The sequence below is a fragment of the Polypterus senegalus genome, chromosome 14, assembly GCF_016835505.1.
Source record: "Polypterus senegalus isolate Bchr_013 chromosome 14, ASM1683550v1, whole genome shotgun sequence".
Lineage (NCBI taxonomy): Eukaryota > Metazoa > Chordata > Cladistia > Polypteriformes > Polypteridae > Polypterus > Polypterus senegalus.
The window spans coordinates 53577993-53605874 of record NC_053167.1 but is presented as its reverse complement, the minus strand read 5'-3'; the positions used below and the strand labels follow the sequence as shown (position 1 = coordinate 53605874).

The 27882-nt window shown below is 37.1% G+C and overlaps 1 protein-coding gene across 4 annotated transcripts in view; it reads left to right on the top strand.

The window, feature by feature from the left end:
- LOC120543497 (death-inducer obliterator 1-like) overlaps window positions 1-27882 on the top strand; it is a 103281-nt gene that overhangs the window by 8858 nt on the left and 66541 nt on the right. For all 4 annotated transcript variants that reach the window (XM_039776572.1, XM_039776575.1, XM_039776573.1 and 1 more), the window contains exon 2: window positions 23685-23773. The gene's annotated coding sequence lies outside the window, so the exon portion shown is untranslated. The remainder of the gene's footprint in view (window positions 1-23684; window positions 23774-27882) is intronic.

Below are 27882 nucleotides of genomic sequence, written 5' to 3'. Positions count from 1 at the left end.
CCATGTGTGCAGTGTTATTATCAGTGTTTGAGGGTGACTTTTTGTGGTGAAACCATACCCCTGACCCTAAAGTGTGCTGCGGAGGAAGACAAGGAGCATAGTAATGCATATAGCTGATTTCCTTTTAAAATGGCAGAATTCCATGGCATTTGGTTTTTTTATTTCCCAAAATAACATAGATGCACAATTTTGAAATGTGTGTAATTTTCTACTCTCAAGTTTTAATGCTTTTGTTTCCATGTTGGACTCCCAGTGTTCTTTACCTCCATCATAAAGCATGGGCAAGCTAGGTATTTTTTAAAAATGAATAAAAATGCTTCACTTTAGACCTATTTTGATGTGGTAAAATAATATACAGTATACCATGATTATGAAGAAATACCTACAGTTTCAAAAACACTTGGTTCACCTTTTTTAAGTGGCAAGTGTACTTACTGCGTTAAATTTTTATGTGTGAGCAGAGTCAAGAATTAGAGAATACAGCTCTCCTTGGATCATTCAATACCTGCACCTGGCTGTCAAGTATGCTTCTGCATCTTCTCACATTTTTCTGTATCTCTCTATTATAAAAATAAATCCTGTGGATTGAATGACTAGGAGACAATACGTGATCTTCACGTTAAGATCACGAAAGACAAAAAAAAGCGAGACGAAAGAGAATGGGCAAAAAAAAAAAATCAGTATTGTAAAGGGATGCAGTACACACAGATACAGGTGTCTCAGTGCATATAAAGTGTATAAAGGACAATGCGTTATAAATGAAACGTCGATGAATAAAAGGTCACATTATCGCAAAAAAAAAAAGGAAATCCGGACCAGGTGTAATTGAAAAAATAGGACAAAGCAAGGTCAAATAAAAGGAATAGAGCAGAAAGTCTTTTCGAATTCACAAAATTCAATGCACAAAACATAGATTTACACAATAACAGAGTATACGCTATGAGAATCTGTGAACCCGCAACAGTTAAAGTAACGGCAAGTTTAATTTTAAAGAAAACACAATTCGGTCAGGTGTATATTGATAATCACGAAGAAGCGATCACAACGTGCGCGGCAGAGACACAAAGTAGCAAAAGGGACAGCGGCTGTACAGGCTTTAAAAAGATCGAAGGGCAGCGCGACAGCAGCCCCGGCCTGACAACGCGTTACACATCCTGCAAGAAAGAATTTAACCACGCTCGAGGCCGGAAATAAAGGAAGTATTGTTATTACAATGTCACGCGAGACCTGGCAGTGAGCCATCATTTAAAACAAGTCCACAGACATCTAACCTAGCAGTTGTTGGGTTGCTTGTGGCAGACCTGCATCATGTGCTCCCAGCTCTTAAAACGACATGCGACAAGCAGAAGTGGCAGCTTGCAAGCAGCAAAAAGACAGCAAATGATCCAAAGGCATATCCTTAGCATGCGTTCAGCCGCCTAATTCACAACATGAGCAGTATTATACGTCTGGCAAGAAAGAAATGTTACAACGCACAGGGCCGGAAATAAAGGACAAGTATTATTTTTACAAAAGATTTTAAAATAAAAGTGAAAATAATGCATATTTAACAAGTCCCAAATAACAATCTCTTTAAATTGTTTATTGCTTGCTTAAGGTAAAAGTCATCCCTGATGGAGGATCGCAGGAATCGTGGCAAAGAGGGGTCCTTCCATTGGATTAGCACTATTTCAGATGTGGAATGGCAAAATGGGGGAGGCAGCTTGATGAAAGAGGTCTCCAGGACTTAAAACAAATCCAAATCATATGTGATCTCATCTAATGTGAAATTCTCCTCTGTACTTCTAGACATTTTATTTTTATACTGTATTGAGGATTTATACTGTTCTATGTATTGTATTGTATTGACCCCCTTCTTTTTGACACCCACCTGCACGCCCAACCTACCTGGAAAGGGGTCTCTCTTTGAACTGCCTTCCCCAAGGTTTCTTTGATTTTTTTCCATACAAGGGTTTTTTTTTTTTTTTGGAGTTTTTATCTGGTCGTCTAAGGCCGGAGTTATACGTCACGCAACGCATGCTGCAGAGGATGCTCCTGCTACACAAGCGTTGTAGTGTTCATACTTGCACGTGTACTTTATGTAAATCTGGAGGAATCCACCAGGTGGCAGTGCGAGATATTATCACGGTGAGAACATGTTCGGCTTCTCTGTGTAGTGAATTGCCTAGAACACTCATTAAATTCCGATAACACCTTACCGCAATATTTCTGAAAAAGATGTTTATTGATTAAATTCATAAATCCAGGGATGTGTCCATTCCAGTAAGCATTGGGCACGACTGAGAAACAATCCCTGGATGAGGTCTCAGCTCATTGCAAGGTGAATACAAGCGCACACATACACTAGTGTCATTTTAGCGGCACCAAATCTGCAAATCTTTGGAAGGAAACCGGAGCACAGTGTGGAATACAAGCAGGATATACCAGCAACATAACTCCCTGTGAGACAGCAGTGCTATCGCTCCGCCGCCATGTCACTCCCATGTGTGTAATTATTCCCCCATGTGTGTAATTATTAACAGTATTCATTATTTAAACTAAATTATATGTAAAGTGTAACATACACACTTTAATGCACTCCATCATGCAAGTGATATCAAGTATAAATCTAAAGATTCTAAATGTGCAGAGAGTTGGAATATCATACAATTAATCTGTTCTGTGTGGTGATCTATTGCTGCTTGCCGCAGCTGTCAGGTCCAAGAAGCTCGTAGCGATTAAAAACTGGGATGACGTTTATGAACCTCTGCTTTAATGATAAAGTAAACTACGAGGTTAAAGTGGACAATTCGTTATTAAAGCCGAAATTTCCACTTTAATCACAAAATACACGTTTTCACCGTGTCCTTTATTTTTTTTTCGCAGTGGCTCAAATACAGCGCTATGCATTATGTTGCTGTTGTGAAGTTGCAAAAAAAAAAAAAAAAAGGCACAAAGATGTTATGTGAGACTTTTAAAATGCATCGTGTCATTACGATCGGGAATATGCGACGCTTGAATATAAAAGCACCACGAATGCATCTGTATGTCAGCATTTTGCTTCACCACATCGAACCATTCATCAAACAGTGAAGCACGCACATCGATCCCCGTAGGACCTGCATATAGGCTTTCTGTCACATGTAGATAGTAAATAGAGACTCTGACGTCACGTTCCGACTTTTAGTACACTGCGCCCCCCGACTTTTTGCTGGTACTGCAACTCGTGCACGCGTCGCGTTAATTTTTGAGGACCTGCTCAGAGGACGCGTGAAATGAATGCTGGGAATGCGTGACAGCCATGATGCGTAAGCGTTCTGAGTGTGAAGTATAAATCGGCCTTTAGAGGGTCAAGGCTGGGGTGCTGTCAGGAGGCAGGGCCTGTTGTGTGGCACTTCTTGTGTGATTTTTGGGCTGTACAAAAAAAAAAATTGTATATCTGGTAAACCAAACGTGGGCGAGCGAAGCGAGCAGGAGGCAGAGCCACCTAGTTTGCTAAAAAAGTAGTCTCTACTGAGAGGAAAATACATGGTTTTGAGAAAGTATATCCGATGATGAGCATTTTTTAGTAGTGGTGTTGTATTTTGCCACTGGTGCTGGTTTTAACACCTTGTGCATCTCTTTGGATTAAAACCATCAGTAAGACAGTGTGTTTAGGAAGTGTGCTGTGCTCTCACGTTTAGGTCTGTAGGAGACATATTCCAGCCTATCACAAGGGAAGTGACTTTGTAAAATTGTGGGTGGCTTTGAAAGGAGATGAGGGTAACCTAGTGTGGCTATGCAACTGCTGAATTACATTTTTTCCGCTACATGGTTTATAATAAAGGGATCACACTTAATTTTATTTCAGGTATTTATTGGATTGGTTAAGTGCTTTGTGGGATGAGTTAAAGGCTGACACTTGGCCTAACAAGAGAAATACTGTATTTTAACATGAAGCTTTGGAGAGAATATGTAAAGGAAACAATTTAACCTTTATTCATATAGACAACTTGAAATGGGTTTGGTACTTTCCTCTCACATTGCCTTTCTTAGATTCAAAATCACTAAGTTGGTGGGAGAAAAAGCTTTGAGTGTTTGCAATAACACCATTGCCTAAACTTCTGTAGTCAGCTTAATGGTGTATGCACAAATGACTATGAAAGTTTAGAATTGAATGAACATTTGTTTCAGCTTACAGTGGGATTTGCTTTTGGTAAACCATTTCGGAAGCTATTGAACAGTGCAATAAAATATGAACAGCTATTTCATTGGTGATTTATTGTCTGTAAGTTCTCTTTGATTAAATCCAATATTCAGTGTAAATCACCATTCAGAGTAGATTGAGTCTAAGAATGGCCCTTTTTATGAGTGTTTGCCTGTTTCATATTAAGCTCATTCTTTGCTGTAATATTACAAAAAATGTAGACCAAGGAAATGTTAGCCCTGTTGCATTGATTTCTTTACCTAAATATGATATAAAAATTAAAGTACTTGTGTGAATCAGTGTTGCAATACTGTATAGCTCTTAATTCTTTCCAACGTTAGACCACCAATGGCCAGTGGTTGCTACTTACTATAAATTGTTACAACTAATACATTTATTACATAAACACTATCATTCAAATCCTGCATTGTTAAGACATCTGCTAGACCGTCAAGGACCAACATCATTTATTTATTTTTGTAAATGGGATTGGATTGATACAGTTTTGGTTTGGGTTTAAAGTGTTGTAGGTTGAGGGGGAGTGAGCCCTAGAAGCAAACAGTGTTGTAGCAATTTTGTGTAGAAGACTAAACATTTTTTGTCTGCAAGAAAGTGCAGTCTATGATGGTTGTTTTAGGGCTGTGTGACAGTTAAGTTTTTTTTAGGGTTAGTGATTATAATAAACATATATTGTACATATTTTTCATTAGTAATTTTTTTTTTTTGCAATATTGCAGAATTTAACTAAAATACTAGAGAACTTTTATTTAAAAACAATGACAGGCAGATTCTGTGGCAACCCAGTGAATTTTGTTGGTTTCACAAAAGTATTTGCAAAGTGAAAAGCAGAAGTTTTATTCTGAACTTTTGTTATGTGCTCTGCTGGCTTGTCACTGTGTGTTTAGGAAATGTTTTCTAATTTTGTTTTTGGTCTCTTTTCTAGCTTATACCAAGTCTTGCATAGAGTGCTAATATCTCTCTTCTTCCCAGTGCTAACAACTATTTTGTGTTGAATACTTTTGTCAGTTTTCTAATGTTGTTGTGGAAAAACTCTAAAGATATATGAGTTGAAGTTTTGAATTGTATATGTACATTATGCTTTTTAGATCATGGAGACCTAACTCAGTAGTTACCTATATACTATGTGTCCTTGATCACACTACTCTCCTGAAAGATATGAAGTATTCCTTGTCAATTATTCCTAAAGGAAAAACTCTCCTCAAAACAGCCCATGAAAGAGTTGCCCCATTGTGCAACTCTTGACTTTTTTGCAGTTAGTTGAAAGATAGGAAAAGAAACTCCAGACTTTAATCAGGTAAGTCATTATTGTTATGTCTTGACAAAGGTTTTTTTTCTGTTTGCCTGAGTTTTATTCCTTTTTTGTCTTAGTAATTGTTTGATCTACTGTTTACTTTTAACAGGTTCGTCAGCTTATTCCTTCTGTGTACTTTTGACATGACAACTCACTGTTACTTGGTTCAGAAGGTCCAAAGAACAGAAGGTGCCACCTTTTCCCGAATGTTGCCAAGAATAAGTCCAGTTATGAGGTCACCTTCCACAGGCTGCAGGACACCAAATATATATATATATATATATATTTATTTTAAACTATGCAAGAAACATCTGAAATCTGACTTTCAGATCTTTCTTTTTGAACATAAAACAAGCAGTGTCACTGGCAAAGTGTTTAAAGGAAGAATATTTAATTTTCTTCATCTTGTAGTATTTAAATTAAGTATTTCCATAGATGCTTATGGATTTGTTGTGCCATATGGAAAAGATACTGTGTGAAAGGTTTTAGAATTTGAAGTGAGTGACCTCAATCAATATATTTTTTGATTTATTTCGAATTTTTATATTGGAAATGTATGTGCTCCAGTTTTATCGTATGCCCTATGAATCTTAATTGTCATGTCATGCAAACTGGTGATCTGTTTGCTGCTATTGGGTACAAGTAATCAAGTTGTTTTGAATACGTGGACTACCAATTGCAGATCTTATGTAGGAGAACAGGATAGAAGGGCAGTGTATCCAATTCTGCTTTCCTGCTACAGATGCTGAGGCTTTTATTAAAACAAAAAAACCCTGAAACAGACATTTCCTCATACAATCATGTAAAAATGCCTGTAGCCTCCTAAGTGTTTTGTTTACCCCCAGAAAAATCAAATGTTTTTTCCTGTAATATAACAAACATCAACATAATTACAATAGGAAAAGCATGTCTAGTATTCACTGATATAGATTTGGTACAATTCCTTTGTGTAATATGTTTTTCAAACACTCGCCAACGTGCAGCCTGATGTCGCATTCAGGATAGTACAAGTTTTCTTTGCACATTTCTTTATAAAATTTTCATTTACTTTCCGTATCAGAGGGTAGAATGTCAGTGCCTAACCTGCACAATTGATGTGCTTTTTAGTCCTGAGTGACTTCTAAATTTTCCTGGCACAAACATTGACAGTTGCTGCTTTGTGAACAATCAGTAATGGCCTAATGCCTTTCTTGTCATTCTTCTAGATCAATATTTTTGCCTTTTTTCCCCCACTTAGGTACTGCACCCCACTGCAGGATTACTGAAGTTATCCGGCATACCATGGAGGGTTCAGTCATACAGTGCTATATGCATCAGTTTCACTGTCTGCATCAACATCTGGTGACAAATTAACATTGTCATCACTATTGTTTGTTTCCTGTAATAATTCAATTTCGGTTTGATCTGAAACTGACTTTGTAGTCTCTCACTTACATGACATTGTGTTTTGGCTGAAGGCTCCAAAACAGTTATGAATATTGATTAGTTCACTTAGAATGGCAAAAAGCATAAAAGAATAAAATTTTTGCAGCATGTTGTTTTATTCACTGTGTGGCTGTGGAATACTGTTCCAAACATTTTACTTTAAAAGTGTAAAGTGGCTCATGAAACATCAGCCCTGATTTGGGTTATGGTTAACCACAATTGCATGGAATTCTGAGCCTGAGTCACGTTTGGGGTTATTGCCAAGGAAATTAACCTTAGTTTAACAGAAATGCACTGCCAGCATCTGGCCAGTACAGGCACACAAAGTAAGCTAGCTTAACAGTAAGGTGGGTTATGTAATAGTGGTCAAGCTGTTGATTATAAGCAGGCAAATTTCTACTAGCTGACAGATATGCCATGCAATGGTCTTATAGCTAATTGGTGAATGAGGAAACATGCCTTTTGCAGTGGTAAAATTACATGAGGAGGAGAGAATCAGTTTTAATAATTTAGCACACCGTACTCTTGTACTCTCGTACTCTCATGGTTAATCCTGCCAGCTGCTTGTTCATGTCATCGCACAGTAATAGGATGTAACCTCTGTCTGTGCAACCTGAATTACATGTAAATGTATTTAAGCTTTTTTGCTATATTGAAGAAGTATGTTTGTTGTGCCGATCACCAGGAAATTAAAACGGAAAAAGTAATGTTTAAAAAAAAAAAAAACACTTGTCTACTATTGACTTTACTTTTTAAAAAGTTTTTGGAATGTTTTGAAGCACAGTAGGGGGTAAATGTGTTGGTACAAGTGGACAGGATGGATTATTTGTTTTAGGATTTAGATATGCTACATGACTTAATGATAACTTAATACTTTTATTAATTTATGTATAGCTTTTCAATTTTACATGAGTGCCCCTGTGCTTGGTGTATGTTTCCAGAAAGCACAGGTTCTCCCTTAAAATGGAACTTGTAATTACTCCATTGAAAGTATTCTATTTGGCTGGGTCTCATTGCTGTTTTAAAAAAAATGTATAAATAATGTACAAGAAAAAAATTAATGGACAGATAGAGTCCCTTATTAATAGCTCTTGAATGTGGTTTTTTGGATCTCTGAAGGATGGTCCGATAAGATCAGTTTCCTGGGGTTAACCTAAAAAATAAAAACCCTTCTTACCTGGAGGAAAAATCAATGTGTAGGGGCTCCGGGGCTAAAGACCTCCCAGTCCCTACTGGGCATTCTCCCTAACATACAATGAATATAAAGTCTGCACACCCCTGCCAATTGCATTTGTGTAATAAAGAAATGGAAACCACATCACTTATTCCACATTTATTTCAATCTCTACAAACAAGGTGAAAACAAATCAGAAACTTAAGTGAAAAAGGAGATTAAAAAAAGTTTGCACACCCTTTAATAATCAGGAATCAACTAATCACAAGTCTAATCTCAAATTGTAGTTAGTACGCACCTAACAAAGTTTGGCTGTATCTGTAGCATTATTCTGATATCCCCTTAGTTCTAACATACTCGAAAAAGCCATGGACTGCAAACCGTTTTTTTTTTAAATATATGAACATGACTGGGATCTCATCATTGAAAGGTATTTCAATCCGGATATGGGTAAAAAAAGTATTCAAAGCATTAAACACCCCATGGAGCATGGTAAAGACTCCCATCAACAAGTGGAGGAAATATGGCACAACAGTGACTACCAAGATCACAATGTCCCTCTAAGACTGAGAAGACAAGGAGAAGACAGGTTAGGAAGGGCCACCACAGCAACAAGGAGCCTCTTCTGAATTTCCTGGCAAGTACTGGTAGTTCCATACATGTGACAGCAATCATCATATTCATAATTCTAGGTTGTGCGATAAGTTAATGGTTGAAATCCTTTTCTCACAAAGAAAAACATGGAAGCCTGGCTAAATTTTGCAAAAAGGTATAATTGGTCTACTACATCTATGTGGAAAAATGTTATGCTCTGATGAGACCAAGGTTGAAGTATTTGGACATAATTCCCAAAGGTGTGTTTGGTGCAAAAATAGCATGGCACAGCATCAGAAGAACACCATACTCGCAGAGAAGCATGATGTAGAGAGCACCATGCTTTCAGGCTGCTTTTCTTCAACTGGAATTGGGCTATTAGTCATGGTTGATGGAATCATGAGTAACTCCCAAGTATCGGTCTGTTTTGGCACAAAACATTCAAGCATCTGCTAGGAAGATGAAGAGGAACTTCAGCTTTCAGCATGGCAATGACCCAAAACATACATCAAATTCATCAAACCAATGGCTTCATCAGAGGAGGATCAATGTTCCGGCATGGCCCAGACCCAATCCAATTGAAAAATCTGAGGAGTTACATAAAGAGAGCTGTGCACGGGAGATGTCCTTATGATTTGACAGATTTGGGAAATTTTTTGCAAGGATGAATGGGCAAAAATTGCTGAGTCCAGATGTGCCTCACTGATAGTCTTACCCCAAAAGACAGAGTGCAGTAATTTTAAATCAAAAGGTGCTTCAAGCAAGTATTTTTGTGGGGTGTGCATACTGATGCAACCAGGTTTTGGTATGATTTTCTTTTCCATTAAACAATTTCTGATTTGTTTTCACCTTTATATGGACTGCAATACAATAAAAATTCTACAGTAAAGAGGGAATAAATTCTGGCAGTATTTATCGTGGTATCAGTTTTTATTACACAATCTGCAATTTTGTCAGGAGTTTGTAGGCTTTTTATATACACTGTAAATGTACTTAAGTAGTTTATTTTTTTTAAGACTTAAGAGAAATGGACGCTGTAGTGCAGTAATCTAACCAGTTATAAAGTATGAATTTTTAAGGATCTTGCAATGTTAAGAGGTCTAACTTTTAAAACGTCTTAGTAATATGGTTAATTTCCAATTTGAAAGTTTAGATCAGAATCAAGGATTACCCTTAAAATTATTTACTTCAGCCTTGATTTAATACTAAGTGATCAAGTGTATTTTCAAGGATCTTTTTTTTTTTTTTTTTTAAATAATGATTTAAGATTTTTATTTACCATGACGAAATTACTACCCATCCACTCAAATAACAAGATGGCAATGGATCGGAGAACTCATAACATCAGGGTCACCAGGTGTTATACACAGATAATGCCATGTGCTATCTGCATAGCTGTGGTAGCTCACGTATTTTGAAATCTGGTCTAATGTGAGCATATAGATTAAAAGCAGCAGCTTACTCAGAATAGATAGATGTGGTCTGCCATATACAATTTCATAGATCTCCAAACTACAATCGCCATAACTTAAGTAAAAAATTTTCCACCCCTTTAAGACTGAAACTAATTTAAGATACTGAATGAGAGGCCCACCCATTGAGTAAGGTGATTGCTTAGTATACTATGGCCTATGATGTCATATACTGCAGTTAGGTCTTGTAGAATAAGAGCAGAAGCTTGGCCTCTGTCATTGTTAACCCAAAAGTCATTTACTACTTTAAGCAGTTTTTGTACTCGTTCTAACAGCTGACTGAAAATTAGTCATATAATTGCTGAAAACCTATTTTGTACAATTTTACTGAGACAGGATAAACATGCAATAGAGAATTGTTTTGTTGGCTCTGTGAGCGTTTCCTATAATGGACTGAAACATTTTCTGCGTTGTGTTCGTGCTTTATGGCCAAATCTTCCTGATTGACCTGCTGACTGTGAATTTTAAGGTGGCTTAGAAAGTGGATGAGTGACACAATGTAATGCTGTTAAGAGGTCATCATATTCTCTATAAAGATTTATAATAGGTTACAGTGTATATATAATTTGATGGTTTAAACATTGGATACTAGTCATCTGATAGTGTCAAGTTTTGGAATAAAAAGACACTTGATGGTTACTGCTAAATTACTATTTGTAATTTCCTGTTGGAATTATTTTGCTTAGTCCATAGCTAGGTGTGGATTATTTTAGTCCTAGTTAATCTTTTAATCTGCTGTTGAGAGGAGTAACAGTACTTTTCACTTTGTTTCTGTAATGAAATGTTTTTAGTTTAAGTGTCCTGTGTTTGGTGCCTTACTGAACTTTCCACCCCACTTTTCAGTTATTTCTGTCAAATTTAACTCAATATTAGAATGATTAGTGTGGGATGTTATTATAGTCACTTACACTTTGTATTATAAATATTCATACTGTTGTAACATGAACAGGTTAATAGAACATATTGGATAAGGAAGGAAATGCATCGCACATGTAAGTCAGTATGCGTGAAGTGTGGCTATCAGGTAATGTAGTATACCAAGGTCTATAATTGTCGGAAAACACAATTTGTTGCATAAAAGTTACAGTCTGCGAAAATAATCCTCTATGTGTAACCTGCAAGTACCTGTACGTTTAATCCAGTTTTCGATGCAACTTTGGAAAATGTAGTGTAAAACTGGCCATGGGTGAAAATGGGCCTGTAATAAACTGTTATTAAACATTTGTAGTTGTGACTTGGTAATAGTCATACAATATGCCAGATGAACGCGGAATTGCCTACGCTATATATAGGGAATATCTTCTTTTGAGTTGTCAGTATTTTGGAATCCCTGTAGTTTTTCTGTTGTAATGTTTCTTGTTGTCTGGCAGTTTGCCGCTGCTCCTCGTGTAATTCATTTTTAGTTCACTGTGTAGGTGCAAGAATTGCTGCCACTGATCTTCGGACAATGTTGCTTTACGGTTTGTAATACTTTGTTGTTCTAAGGCTTCTTGCCTGTGCTGGTTCGTCTGCCATGATGTATGTGTTTCTGCTTCTGTTGGTTGGTGTGAGTATGTAGGCCGGAGAGACAGTTTCTGTTGTTCACAACTAAGCTGTATGTGCCTTTTTATTTTATCGGGAGGCTTACATTGAAGTGAACGAAAAATGAGGTGTAAAATGGTAGTGTCATAATACAGTTTTGGTCAGTAACAAAGTATGCATCAAATAAACAGACACCACAGTCGATAATTGGTCACATTGAAGACTTGAAGATAGGCCTAAGACCAAAACTCTGCCAGGAACATGGATTCCTCACTGCTTGTTGTGGAGGGATATAGCAGTTGTGGCAACCGTTGTTTATATTGAACATGGATGGACACAAGCGAAATATAAGGATTTACATTTCATTTTTATGAAAGTTATTTTAATCAGAGATTTAAGTACTCGTCGTATTCAATAACAGTGCTTAATAAAATGTTACTCTCTCATAATAAAGTTAAATTAGATCATGACAGTACATTACAGCATTGGAAAGGATGACCAACTGCTTTTGCTCATCTTTGCAATCTCGGACATTGTGTTGTGCACTTGGAGCACATGAATAAAATTGAGTTTGTATGGGCAAGTCTAAATTTTTTTCCATAAAAAAAGTTTAACATCCAAACTGATTTATATAACCAGTATTTTCTGCACTTTGAAGATCATGATTGTTTTTTAATTTGTGCCAATGTAAACTTCACATATTATCTATATTTGTAGAGAATTGGTGAGTGAGCACCCACCCTCCACTTTAATAAATAATTTTTCTCACTAATAACTGTTTTTTTTTTTTGATAGACTAATTGCATAGCACTACATCACCCAACTTCTTCTTTAGAAGTTCAGCTGATAAACAGACACTCTTGACATCTTGTAGGATACCTTGATAAACTTGGGAATTTCATTTATTGGCTAGGTGTCCAGGCCCCAGGGCAGATCCAAATCACAATGCTCCCTCTGCTGTACTTCACTGTGGGGAAGGTGTTTTCATCTTTGGATGCATTGCCTTTTTATTCTATGTGTATAGCTGCATATTCTTCCAGAATAATTCACTCTCCATCAATTCCCAAAACATTTTACTAATAGCATTGTTGAGTGCCAGTGGTGATTTTTGGTAAGTGTTAGTTATGCAGTGGTGTTTTTGGAGAGCAGTGGCTTCCTCTTTGATGTCTTGCCATGGACACCATGCTTGTGCAATGTTTTGCTTATGGTAAACTCATAAAAAGAGATCTTAAACTCTCAAATGAATACTTTAAACCTAATACTTTAGGTTTTTGTGTTTTTTTTTTTTTTTATTATAAACCTAACTGAGCATTCTGTTTTGTACTTTTTTGATCATCTTGACTGAGTGCCACAGTACTAAATCATTTCCATTTATATACAGTTTGTCTAACTTTTGTTCTAATGAATAATTAAAATCTTAAAAATTCCTTCATAACCCTTTTGAGATCTTTTTTGCCAGGGATGCTTCACATCAGCAGATACTTATGAATAGAAAACCAGAGGTTGACAGAACCTTTCAACCTGCATTGCGAATGTTTGGTGTAAATTTTATACAGGAACAGTAATTTACATACAATCTGATAAACCAAACTGTTCATTGTTGTATCTTAAATGATGATGAGACCTTATTTTAAGACAAATGTATAGATGATTATTTCCAAAGGGTTCATATACTTTTTCTTGCCTTTGTATTCTTGCTTTGATTTTGACTTCCATATTGATGTTCAATTCACATTACCAACGGTAACTGGTGTACTGGTTTCACTTTCATATGGGCTGATCCACTCAGTAAAGAGGTCTCTATCAGTCTCATGTTGGAAAAATGCCAAAAATAGTATAACTATCATCTGGTTTGATGAATCGTAATACAGTAAAGGAAGGGCCACGCAAAGGTAAAAGTCTTTTCAGTCCATGAATTCTACTGGGTAACATTTCTAGTTGGTTGTCTTAGTAGTTTACCCCCTTTGGGTTTCTTGATTATAGTAGAGCTTCATAAATGTCGCTTGATAGTGCCCAAAACCCTCCTTCCAAACCCCCAACCTATGTCTTCCTTACTCCTTCCATCTGAACATGTGATGAGATTCTAATGTGCTGTGATTATGGAACATACTGGAGTCCACTTCTGTTTGCATTTCTGTGAAACACTTGAGATTCATCAGGTTTTTTTGATGTCACATTCATGAACTAAGTAATTAGGAAATAATTGTCTGTAGATGGTTTTATGTATAATCTTTGACTATGTTTAATCCCTAGTAATACATTTCCACAATGTCCTGCTTTTAATACAAATTTTATTTCTATTTTGGAGTATTTTAATGTTTGACAAACCCATCCATCAAAACATCATGCTACTTTTGGTTTGTTTTATGCTAAGAAACTTCATTATCTCTGCTTATACATAATCCTGTTCCCCATTTTGTTTCTATTAATTTTTTTAATTTGGTGTGTTTATGCAAAAATGGCATTTGTATCCCCAACCAATTTAACTAGTGTTTGTAGTACAAAAACATTCATGGTTGCAATGGCAATGTGTAGCATTTAGTGTGCATGTGAATTATTCATGTTTAGTTTATACATTTTAAGGTTGTCAAACTAAGTGATCGTTAGACCTGTGTAAATAATTTTACTCAGACGTCGCCCATATACATAATCTCTCTGTTGGAAGGTTTGGAAGGAGATGTGTGATTTTCTTGGAGATTAATGTCCTGCGATACAAGGCAGTGAGACAAAAGTACAGCTGCTGTACAGGCTTTTAAATCGACATGCAGCGCGAATAGCAGAATACGTAGCTCGGCAGCTGCGAGCCAGTTGCTGATTCAACCACATCTCCTTAGCGTGTGTTCAGCCCCCCACCACCAACATACACAACACGAGCAGAGAATCAAAGTGGCTGGGGTGTTGCGCGCCCCTTGTAGGAATTGCGTGCAAAGCCCACTAGTCTCAGTCGTTGAAGTTGAACGATCTACACTGGCGACTGTGGGTAGATCCGAGCTTTAATTTAATTTGGATCATGCCTAAAACATAACTGCATAGGTAGCAGTTTTTTTTATCTATAAAGATATGAGAACCCTACACAATTTCTGACAATGAAGCCTTTCAACAAATGATACAGGTTTTGGAACTGGTATGCTTTACTAAAAAGAAATCAAGTTATTGTACCCAGGCTCTGTGATGTTCTTAAAGCATAGTCACGTCTCGCAGGTCAGAGAAGAGAATTGCCCTAACTTGCGACAGCTGAACATCAGGGAACCAGATTCCTACATGACATGTCACTACATTAAAAATGTCTCTGCCTCTTTGGAGGATGTGCTGCAGACAAGCTCGTGGCATGCCTTAACACCAGGAGCAACTTTGATGCTTATATGTAGAGCTGCTGAGATGGCTGGCTATTGTTCCTAAAACCTATATTGCATTTCCAATGCGCTGTTCCATTGCATGACCATATCAAATCACAATTTTGTGTACAGTAATCCATCCTTGATCGCGGGGGTTGCATTCCAGAACCCCCCGCGATAGATGAAAATCCGCGAAGTAGAAACCATATGTTTGTATGGTTATTTTTATATATTTTAAGCCCTTATAAACTCTCCCACACTGTTAACATTATTAGAGCCCTCTTGACATGAAATAATACCCTTTAGTCAAAAGTTTAAACTGTGCTCCATGACAAGACAGAGATGACCGTTCTTTCTCACAATTAAAAGAATGCAAACATATCTTCTCTTCAAAGGAGCCCGCCCGGAGCAACGAATGTCAGAGACAGAGAGCGAGATAAAAGCAAACAATCAAAAAATCAATACTTGCTTTTAAGTATGCCAAAGTACAGCGATAAACCGGCATTTTGTAGAGGAGAGTCCGTATCCTCTAGGCAAACAGCCCCTCTGCTCACACCCCCTCTGTCAGGCACAGAGAATGTCAGAGAGGGTGAGAGAGACAGAGAAAAGCAAACAATCAAGTAACGCGCGGGAAGCACATCGTATATCATTGAGGAGTTTTAGTTAATATGTAATACATGCTCTGATTGGGTAGCTTCTAAGCCATCTGCCAATAGCGTCCCTTGAAGCCATCCGCCAATAGCGTCCCTTGTATGAAATCAACTGGGTAGCTTCTAAGCCATCTGCCAATAGCGTCCCTTGTATGAAATCAACTGGGCAAACAAACTTAGGAAGCATGTGCAATAAATTAAAAGACCCTTTGTCCGCAGAAATCCGTGAACCAGCGAAAAATCCATGTTATATATTTAGATATGCTTACATATCTAAGTCGAAGCGAGATATAGCGAGGGATTACTGTATTGGTAAGTCCAATAAACGTTGCTTCTCTTTAAACACATGGCTAGCAGTACCACTATTCTGAGAAAAGCTGGCAGTGTTCCTCACCTGGCTAAGCAAGTAGGCAGTTTGAATTTTCATAGCAGCCTGCGATACTAAATTGTGAGTGTGCACAAAGCAGACTGCATGAAGTGTCATAAGCTGTACCACATGGATCACATTAGTGGTGTTGTCAGTCAAGATGGCTCCTTCTTTTTCTTTTATGTTCTGTTTATCCAGCTCCGCTTCCAACAATGATCACCTCAAGATCCTCATTTTAATACACTTTATTTTTGTCTGAGGAGGAAGTGTGGAGACACATTTTCGAAAACTGCTAAACGTGGCTGCTACATGTGAGCAACCGAAGACGTGTAACTTGAAGAATTATACAAAGACACAAGTCGTCTTGCTGAATCAATTTTGACTGTTTCAAGATTATTTTAAATGTCAAATGTGAGGAATAAATTAGGCTAACACTTTAATTGAAGGTTGTCTACATAGGAGATGCAAAACACAGTTTATTGAATAACATTTATTATTTAAGAAGCAATATTTCATTATCTTACTATAATTCCAAGATTTTTTTTACTACTAGTGCTAATACCCAGCCCTGCTGGTCATGGTACTGGAAAGTGACAATGTGCTGCATCTTGAATAGCCCATGCAAGTAAGAATTTCCTTGTACTGTATGTGACAGTAATGACACTATCAACCTATCAAGCATAGGAATAGCTAATTAACAAAAACATTCAAATTACAATTAAAAAAAAAAACCTCACACCCTATTTACTGAGGGTTCTTTTGCTATATATGTGAAATTACCTTTAACTCTTTTGGTTCAGCAGAGCATATATTTGCTTCGAGAAAGCAGTTTTGGGTCGAAGATGATTGTACTAGTAACTCCAAGCAGTTTGTTGACAGTTCTCATATATCCTTTTGTTTACAGTTATTGATACTGTTTTTGTTTCTTGCTTCTTTTGCTAGCTTTGAATTTGAAACAGGTTTTATGCACAATATACACAAGTGAAAAATGAAACACTCCTTTTCAGTTTTGTAATTTCATTGGGCATAATACTGTCTTAAGAGAATTTGCTAGGATTCATATTCTTTGAAGTGGTGGTTATCTCGAGTATCTTCATTAGTATAATTAAAGTAAGCCGCACTGGTGTATGTAATTTTTGAAAAATTGGCCCTCTAATCTTAATCAGTTTGTAGAAGGGCCTGTTAATTACAGATCTTTTTTATCATGTCTTTCTTATATTGCTCAAAGCCAGCTGACATACTGTTTTGCTTTACCTTGATTAATAAAGGTATTGATTCATGAGGAAGCATTGACATACAAATTTTAATTTTATCTTGAATGAAGTTACATGCCATTGCAACAGCCTATGAGCACAGGCATCTGTGTCGTTAGGCAGCAGCGTGCAGCTGCACATTGTTTGACTTGCCAGTACAAGGCTGTGCCACTTAAGGTAAATGCCACTGGCTGTTTTGATGATCAACTCTTAAACTCCCGTATAGCTTAAACTACCCAACAATGCAGCTTGCTTTTAACTTGATCATCTAGAAAATGTATAAGCCTTACTATATGAATTTAAATACAATTTAAAATGGCTGCATTTTTTAAGTGCTTATGCACTACTGTGCAAGTTTGCTTAGTTTTCTTTTTAAGGACCTTTTAAGGCTTTTGAGAGTCTTGTTTAGTCTTTAGTCCGCCAGAAGGCCCAGCAGAACTGCCATGTCCCAAGATAAAAGCTTGTTTACTCAGTTCCCCAAAAAACACAGCATCCTTGGTCCATAGAAAACAAGGCAAATGAAAAAACCAGCAGGCCACATTAAGAACAAAAGCAGCAGCCTGTAAAATAGCGCCTGTCTAAGCCACTTAAAAAGATGTCAAGCATCTACTTTCAGTAATCAGTAGTTCTAAAACCAATAACAAGGTATATTGATCCTTTATCTAAATCTCAACAATAATTTTAAGTATTGTGAAAACCAATAGCCTTTGATGCATTGTTTAAGACTGACTTTGCACAGTTTGAATGATAATGGGTGCTTTTTTCCTTCTTGGAATGAATAAGTTGTGCATGTAGCTAAGTATTTATGTAAATCTGGCCAAATTATTGACAGATTATTGGAAGTAAAAGAGTTTCCCTTGTCTCCGGCATCATACTAGAGCTTGGCGATACGAACTTAAATTTACATTCTGAGAATTTTGGCTAGAGATGATATATTTGATACATCTGTCTTATCAAAATATGTTAAAGAATGAAGATTCTCTCTTTCTGTCTCTCCCAGGAATGACAAAGCTCTTGATTATTGTGCTGATCATACATTATAATACAATGTACAGAAACATAGTATATTATACTTGTTTTATAATTTGTGTATTATGATTTACAATTTTGAGTATTCTTAAAATGGTATTTTCCAGCATAGTAAGTACTGTATAGTGTTTAATAATGGCCAGGCAAGTCTTTTTGTATCCAGTGTTATACATTCAGCTTCTTGAATCCTTTTTTTCTCTGCATTAGAGAGGAGTACTTTATACAGATGGTGCCAGGGAAGAATCTGTAGGAGGCCACTTAGAAATCTGAGGAGTTTGATATTTAATTGGAAACTGAGCCGAATAAAGCACCTGGCAAAATTTTCATTTTGCTTACAGTTATAATTTGGCATTATACAATCAGACAGGCTTTTTATATCTGACTACCTCCAATCTTAACACATTCAAAAATCATTGGGAAGATATGTTCATAAATGTGAATGCCTTATACATCGTTTCCCAATAACAGTAATGGATTTACAGTTCACTTGCTAAACAAAAGTACAAACTGAAAAACAATGTCTTGTTAATAGTTTATTCCCATACTGTACACAGACATTGAATAAGTAACACAGAAAAAAGCCATGAAGGCAGCAGTTGCTCCTTGTAAACTTTCAGTATAGAGTGGAGATGGTGTGAAATGGATGGGTGAGGTCTTATGTTGTCAGATGTCTCATTTTTAGTGCGATTTGAATACATGGTTAGTGCAGTTACACACTTTGTCAGTGGTTGGGTATTTTTAGGGTGAACTTAAATTGTGTGTTCTGCAGTATGTTGCATCCCTGCAGTGGTTATCTCCATCCATCTACCGCTAGACTGCTCGTACAGCGAAACAGAACATTTGATGCACTTTTGTTAAGCTGGGACCATTTTTGGCAAGGGAAATGGGGGGGGCACAAAGCTGGAGCTTTGCGTGTCTGGATGCCTATCCACATACAGTAATATGCTTTATCTTTAGTTGGTGTTCTGCTTGCACTGGGATCCCAGGTAAAACCAAACCATTTGTAAACAGCAGATTTAAACCTTCCTGGTAAACTCTTCCTCTTCTCATCTTCTTTTTATTGTCCAACTTGTCGTCGACAGGCAGTATGGATGGAATCAACGTAGACCTGCTTAGAAAGAAAGACCAATAGGGATTTTACAAATAATAAAATGTTGTGAACAGGGTTCAATTTTGCATATTGATTTTTATTAAATATCAGATTTTCTTAATTATGATGAATTGCCCAACTCAGATGCTTAGGATTGTTTTTTTGAATGGATTTTTTTTAATTGATGAAAAATGTAATTTAAATGAACCCATGTTATGGGCTAATTGACAAAAAGGCAGATGAAACATTGCTGCTGTTGTGGGGCAAAAAAGTATTTAGTCAGCCACCAATTGTGCAAGTTTTCCCACTTAAAAAATGAGAGAGGCCTGTAATTTTCATCATAGGTATACCTCAACTATGAGAGACAAAATGAGAAAAAAAATCCAGAAGATCACATTGTCTGATTTTTGAAGAATTTATTTGCAAATTATGGTGGAAAAAAAGTATTTGGTCAATAACAAAAGTTCATCTCAATACTTTGTGTTATACCCTTTGTTGGCAATGACAGAGGTCAAAACGTTTTCTGTAAGTCTTCAAGGTTTTCACACACTGTTGCTGGTATTTTGGCCCATTCCTCCATGCAGATCTCCTCTAGAGCAGTGATGTTTTGGGGCTGTCGCTGGGCAACACGGACTTTCATCTCCCCCCCAAAGATTTTCTATGGGGTTGAGATTTGGAGGCCTTGAAATGCTTCTTACGAAGCCACTCCTTCGTTACCCGGGCGGTGTGTTTGGGATCATTGTCATGCTGAAAGACCCAGCCACGTTACATCTTCAGTGCCCTTGCTGATGGAAGGAGGTTTTCACTCAATCTGACGATACATGGCCCCATTCATTCTTTCCTTTACACGGATCAGTCGTCCTGGTCCCTTTGCAGAAAAACAGCCCCAAAGCATGATGTTTCCACCCCCATGCTTTACAGTAGGTATGGTGTTCTTTGGATGCAACTCGGCATTCTTTCTCCTCCAAACACGAGTAGAGTTTTTACCAAAAAGTTCTATTTTGGTTTCATTTGACCATAAGACATTCTCCCAATCCTCTTCTGGATCATCCAAATGCTCTCTAGCAAACTTCAAACGGGCCTGCACATGTACTGGCTTAAGCAGGGGGACACGTCTGGCACTGCAGGATTTGAGTCCCTGGTGGCGTAGTATGTTACTGATGGTTGCCTTTGTTACTTTGGTCCCAGCTCTCTGCAGGTCATTCACTAGGTCCCCCCGTGTGGTTCTGGGATTTTTGCTCACCGTTCTTGTGATCATTTTGACCCCACAGGGTGAGATCTTGCGTGGAGCCCCAGATCGAGGGAGATTATCAGTGGTCTTGTATGTATTCCATTTTCTAATAATTGCTCCCACAGTTGATTTCTTCACACCAAGCTACTTACCTATTGCAGATCCAGTCTTCCCAGCCTGGTGCAGGTCTACAATTTTGTTTCTGGTGTCCTTTGACAGCTCTTTGGTCTTGGCCATAGTGGAGTTTGGAGTGTGACTGTTTGAGGTTGTGGACAGGTGTATTTTATATTGATAACGAGTTCAAACAGGTGCCATTAATACAGGTAATAAGTGGAGGACTGAGGACAGAAGAAGTTACAGTTCTGTGAGAGCCAGAAATCTTGCTTGTTTATATGTGACCAAATACTTATTTTCCACCATAATTTGCAAATGAATTCTTTAAAAATCAGACAATGTGATTTTCTGGATTTTTTTTTTTTCTCATTTTGTCTCTCATGGTTGAGGGTATACCTGTGATGAAAATTACAGGCCGCTCTCATCTTTTTAAGTGGGAGAACTTGCACAATTTGTGGCTGACTAAATACTTTTTTGCCCCATTGTATCACTATCCTCTAGAACCACTAGAAGATGGTAAATGAAAACTTTTATTTTTTTTAAGAAAATCTGGATGTACTGTTCTATGAATAGTGTTACAACAGCTGTCTGTCTGTTTTGCTATAGGTCTATTAATTGAGACATCTGTATTTGTTTTAATTGTACATTTTCCTTGTACAGTATTCAAGCATGTACATATGTACACACCAAACACACAAGCAAGGATAGCTTTATTCAGTGTACACATATTAAACTCTTGCAAACGTACACACATAGCAAAATCTCAAAAGTAGTGCACCAGCAGTCAGTTATAATAGTACAGGCAAAATAAATTGCCCTTAGAGCCCATTGACAAGATATTTAAAAAAAAAAAAAAAAAATGTTAGGATGCTGAATACTCCAGCAAGTCTAAGCTGATGGATGAGCATCAACGCAGAAACAGTTAAGTAGCTACCATAAAGTAGCACACGTATAACATGCAGATCTGTCAGTGCATTTTATGGGGCAAAATTTGTCAAGAGCCTGATGTTATTCTAAATATTATTCACATCTTTGCTTACAATATACTATTGAAATATTTCATGTTGAAAAACACAAGTGCAAATACCCTAAGTATGCCTATTTAAATTTGCTTTGCAAAGCATCGAAGACTGGTTTGTACCCAAATACAAATGAAGTAAGTGCCTAAACTCACTGGAGGAAAGGGAATTTTTATTGAATTGGGTTTGTAGAACCATTTAATGGGTTGAGGAGGATCCAGTATTGGGTGGATTGATGAATTCTGACTTACCATCCTTTATATGCTGCTGTTCTTAATTCATTATTTTGTTTATAAAACTACTCATAGTAGTGATGTGCTGTTTAACTTTTGTTAACATATTGATAAAATGTATCCCTATTCTTTCCGAAATACATTCTCATCTCCTTCAACTTTGATTTCTTGGAGCATTGCATACATCTGGGTGATTGTTAGATGTTAATTTTTCCTCAAATTGCATAGTGCTTATTTTTTATGACATTTTAACAAAACTACAGCTAAAGTAAGTGTTAGCAAATGTTTAAGCTTGAGCGATGCTTTCTGGTGTGGTTATATTCCAGTCATACATTGACTAATACCTTGCATAAAAGTGTCATTACATTCATCACAAGTTTATGAAAGACTATTTTTGTCTTCTGTTCAGAAATTAAACTAACGGTTTTTCAAAAGTAACAGATAAAAAGTGGACTTGAGAATATGTTGCTTAAGAAACAAGGTACAAGAGACCTGATAAGCTCTTTGAAAGGGTTTTTTGATGTAAAGGACTCAAAGAAAAAGCAAACACTGGCATTGTAGGTTCTTTGTTGTAGTTCTTTCTGCTTTACTGGTTATTCTGTTCGCGTTCCAGATCTTTCTTATAGTTATTTCTTTTAACTTTGTTCCTTTTCATTGCTTTATATTTTTTTTTTCCCGCTGTAGTAGGTTAAATGTGCAGCTATTTATTTATTTATTTTTAAAGTGTCTGTACATCCAATTTAATCACTTTGACGGTGGTCCTCCTTTATAATCTTTACTGTTAGGTTTATCGCAATCAGTTAATAGGCCTTTCATTTATAGATCTTAAAGTATTTTATTTAGTGAAGTAGGTATATGAAGAAACGATATTCTGCCCGACAGTTTATTTCTACATGTGGCACTATGATGAAATTAATTATGCATATAGAGTATGTCCAGAAATACGGAAGCTATTCAAGTCAGGTGATATTATTGTGTGTGTGTTTTGTAGAAAATTGGAATTTTACCATACAAGTCTCTGGGGGTATGAAGTAAACAATGGTATTGGTTTTGGTGTCTGTGTGTGTGTGTGCGCTGTTTGACAAACTGATGATGTACAGCATTAGCTATCCATCTTAACTCCGTGCAGCTAGGTTTGAAAACCAGTCGTCAGTATATTTGATGGAGTTTGTGTATGTTCTACTGCGGATATGTTTTATTTTTCCTCTCACATATTGATGACAGTGAGTAGGTGTTCGTTTTTTTGTATGGCAGCAAATGTAGGTAATTGCATAACCTTTTTTAATACATTTATATTCAGATTACAATAAGTCAGCATTAATTTGTTTACCGAGAGTCCCATACTCCTCTTTAGCCTTGCTTTTTTAATATTTCCATGCTAAATCTGGATGCAAACTGAAATTATTTCACTTGTGCCTTATTTTTAGTTGTGTTTTAATAGATACTCTTAATTCTCACACTTTTGATGAACTTTGGTTTGTTTTCTTAATCTATACTCTCCTTCTGGTAATGGTGAAATGTTATTTAAACCTCAGTATTCTTCTTGCCTAAGTGTTGAAATACTTGTAATATGTGAAAATTATTCATGATTTTTATTGTGATTTTTTTGATGGAATGTGTTTTTGACTAATTGTTTTAAACAAATTTCTGAATGTGAAACGTTTCCTAAAGTAATTATTACACTACTTTTGTTTTTTCAGTGTCTTACCAAGCTGTCACGCTCCTGAAGAATTGAGCCAAAGTAGTAAGCACACAGATGACATATTGACTTCCTATGGCTATAATAAAGGTACCAATTTAACTTAGTTGAACTTTTTTTGGCCAATCATATTTTAAGTGTTGGCCTGTAAAAAAAAAAATTTAAATCTGCAATGAACATAACTGTTAACCATGGTTCATACAAGTAATTTGATTTGGCAGGTGGTAGCGCTGCTGCCTCACAGTTAGGAGACCTGGATCCTCCCTGCGTGAAGTTTGCATGTTCTCCATGTTTGCGTGGGTTTCCTCCCACAGTCCAAAGATGTGCAGTTTAGGTGCAGTGGCTGTCAGAAATTGTGTCTAGTGTGTGTGCGCGCCCTGCAGTGGGCTGGCCACCTGCCTTAAACCCTTTTTTGGCCAGGATTGGCTCCAGCAGACCTCTGTGACCCAGTAGTTAGGATATAGTGGGTTGGGTAATGGATGGACAGAGGTGTGTTAAGATTGATAGGCAAAACTATCATTGCCTTCATCAGTTTAAGCTTGCCTTTCCCTGTCTGCTAAAGAGACAAGTACTGATTTACATATACAAGTACCAGTTGGAATATGATTCAGTTTTTTTTATTTTAAACTTGGCAAGTATTGTCATTATTATACTGATAACGAAGCAGTCATCTGTCGTTAGTTTGCTTGATATTGGTAGATCCTAGAAAATTGCACGTTAGTTTTTGAAAGAGGTTTTCAGAACTTTCTTTATGCTTTTAACCGAGCAGCAAGTTGCATTATCTGTCAGAAGTGTAAAAAGTTGTTTATACAGCGGCCACCACAATTATTGGCACCCCTGGTTAAGATATGTTCTTAGGCTTCTAATTCTCCCCCCCCCCCTAATTGAAAAATATATGCTCACAACACAGAGAAAAATCCAACTTTTAATTGAGGTACATTTATTCATTGGGAAATCATACATTAGGAAATTTTTTACATGAAATGTGCCACAGTTATTGGCACCCCTAATAATTCCTATAAAATATAATTGAAGCATTTTTGTAATTTCTAGTTTTTAAAGTTGGTCAGTGTAAATTGGAACTTTTAATTAGTAATTAATGACTTCCTGTGTTGTGTCCCCTGGGGTATAAATCTGACGTGACACAGAGTCCTATTGCTCTTAGCCACTCTTCAACATGGGAAAGACGAGAGAACATGCCCTTCAAGTAAGGCAGATGTGTGTCGACCTTCATGAGTCAAGTAATGGCTACAAGAAAATAGCTACTTGCCTAAACCTGCCTGTATATACAGTCAGGGGAATAATAAAGTATAAAACAACGGGAACAATGACAAACAAGACTAGACGAGGACCCAAGTTTATTTTGCCACTATGCACAGTGAGGAGGATGGTAAGAGAAGTAAAAATTTTCACAAAGCTCACTGTTGGAGAACTGTACCAAAGAGTGGTATCTTGGGGTCATAAAGTCTCCATGACAACCATATAATGCTGTCTCCATGCCAACAAGCTGTTTGGGAGACATGCAAGGGAAAAGCCTTTTTCTCACCTACAATCACAAACACAAATGTCTGAAGTTTGCTAAGCGGTACTGGGACTTCAACTGTAACTGTGTGCTTTGGTCAGATGAGGCTAAAATTGAGCTTTTTGGCAACAAATATTCTAAGTGCGTCTGGCGTGAATCCAAGAATGAGTATGCGGAAAAGCATCTCGTGCCCACTGTCAAGTATGGTGGAGGATCTGTGATGCTCTGGTGCCGTTTCTCTTCCACAGGCCGTGGGAACCTTGTTAGGGTGCATGGCATCATGAACTCTGAAATACCAGGACATTTTAAATCGCAATATGGTGGCCTCTGCCAGAAAGCTGAAGATGTGTCATCATTGGGTCTTCCAGCAGGGTAATGACCCCAAACACATGGCAAATTCTTCACAAAAATGGCTGCTTAGACAAAATCAACCTCCTCCCATGGCCATCTCAGTCCCCAGACCTCAACCCCATTGAAAATCTGAGGTAAGCTGAAGAGGAGAGTGCATAAGAGAGGACCCAGGACTCTGGACAATCTAGAAAGATTGTGCAATGAGGAATGGTCCAAAATCCCTGTCTCTGTATTCTCCAACCATGTGAAATGTTATAGGAGAAGATAAAGTGCTGTCTTGTTGGTAAAACGGGATTGTACGAAATATTAATAGCAGGGTTGCCAAAAATTGTGGCACACTTGATTTCATGTAAACAATTTATTTCTTAATGTGATTTTTCCCCAATGAATAAATGTACTTCAATTAAAGGTTGGATTTTTCTCTTTTTTGTGTTAAGAGCCTATGTTTTTTGGGGGGGGGGATTTATTAGAAGCCTAAGAACATCTTAACCAGGGGTGTCAATAATTGTGGAGGGTGCTATATATGGCAGTTTTAATTACTGTAAAGTCAAAACTAATATACAGTAGAGACTACTATAAATCCTTATATTCTACTGAGATTAAAGAAGACGACACAATCTAATGTGTTTCTAGACACATTACAGATACCACAAATAGATACTCTTAGTGCAGAAGAATTGGGTAAACAATTACTACGTAAATGCTGTAAACTCATTATAGAGTGGGAAAGTAGCAGGCCCTGATGGCTACCCTGCCGAATTTTATAAGAAATTCTCAACTTGGCTAGCTCCCCTTCTATTAGCAACATTTACAGAAGCTAGAGAAAATAAAATTCTACCTCAGACTTTTCGCCAAACATTAATTGCTGTCTTTCATAAACATAATATGGGCTTATTAAAATGTGCATCGTCCAGACCAATCTCACTTCTGAATAACGATGTTAAGATACTCTCAAGTCCTAACTAGAAGGATGGAGAAAGTGCTGCCTTCAGTAGTATCACAAGACCAAGTTGGATATATTAAAGGCAGATACTTCCAATCTTCCACGCCTGTTTAATGTAATATATGCACCAACAAAGTCAAACACCCCGGAGATATTATCATTGGATGCAGAAAAAGCATTTGACATCGTTGAATGGAACTACCTTGGAGAAATTTGGGTTTGGCCCAAACATTTGTGCGTGGATAATACTACTGTATAACAATCCAGAAGTTTCAGTTTGTATTAAAAACATTAATTCAGACTACTTTAAACTAGAACGTGGTACCAGACAAGTACACCCCTTGTTACCACTGCTTTTTGCAATTGCCATTGAGCCACTGACAAGTCACTGTCAAAATGCTATTGAGATAAAGGGGATTATCAGAGAAGGACTGGAATAGAAGATTTCTCTATATGTGGATGATATGGTACTGTACATATCAGAACCACAAAATAATGTGCCTTCAGTCCTAACAGCACTAACAGAATTTCAAAAGATTTCTGGTCTCGGAATCAATTTGAATAAAAGAGTCCTCTTCCCAGTGAGCATACAATATTAGATTGGACACCTTCCCTTTTATCATTACAGATCAGTTTAAATACTTCTCAAACCTCACAAGTAAATATAAAGCTCTTTATCAATAACATTTTGCTGTCTGTATGGCAAAAATTAAGCAAGACGAATAGATGGTCAACCCTTCATCTCACTTTAGCTGGAAGAATTAACATTGTCATGATGAATATCCTTCCTAAGCTTCTCTTTTTATTTCAGAAAGTTCCAGTATACATCAGTATATCATTTTTTTAAGAAAATAGATTCAACCATAACCATTTATTTGGAATTCAAAACATCAACATATCCAAAGGGCGACCCTGCAAAAACCTAAGGTGGAAGGCGGGATGGATCTACCTAACTTTCAGTTTTATTACTTGGCAGCAAACATACAAACTATAGACATAGACACAAATAGATAAACATACACAGACTTGGTCCGCAATAGAAATAAAATCCTGCAGTACTTTTTCATATTTCTTGCTTTGCACCCCAATAAATACAAGTTATCACCACTATACTTACAACCCAATTGTACTTCACTCAGAATATGAAACCATTGTATTTTAAGATAGAAGCTTTTATCTGTGTCACCTCTGCATGAGGACCACCTTTATCCACCCTCTCAAACATCCATCCATCCAATCCCCAACTCGCTGAATCCTAACACAGGGTTACGGGGGGTCTGCTGGAGCCTATCCCAACCAACACAGGGCGCCAACCCACCGCAGGACACACGCACCAAGCACACACTATAGCCAATTTAGAATCGTCAATGCACCTAACCTACA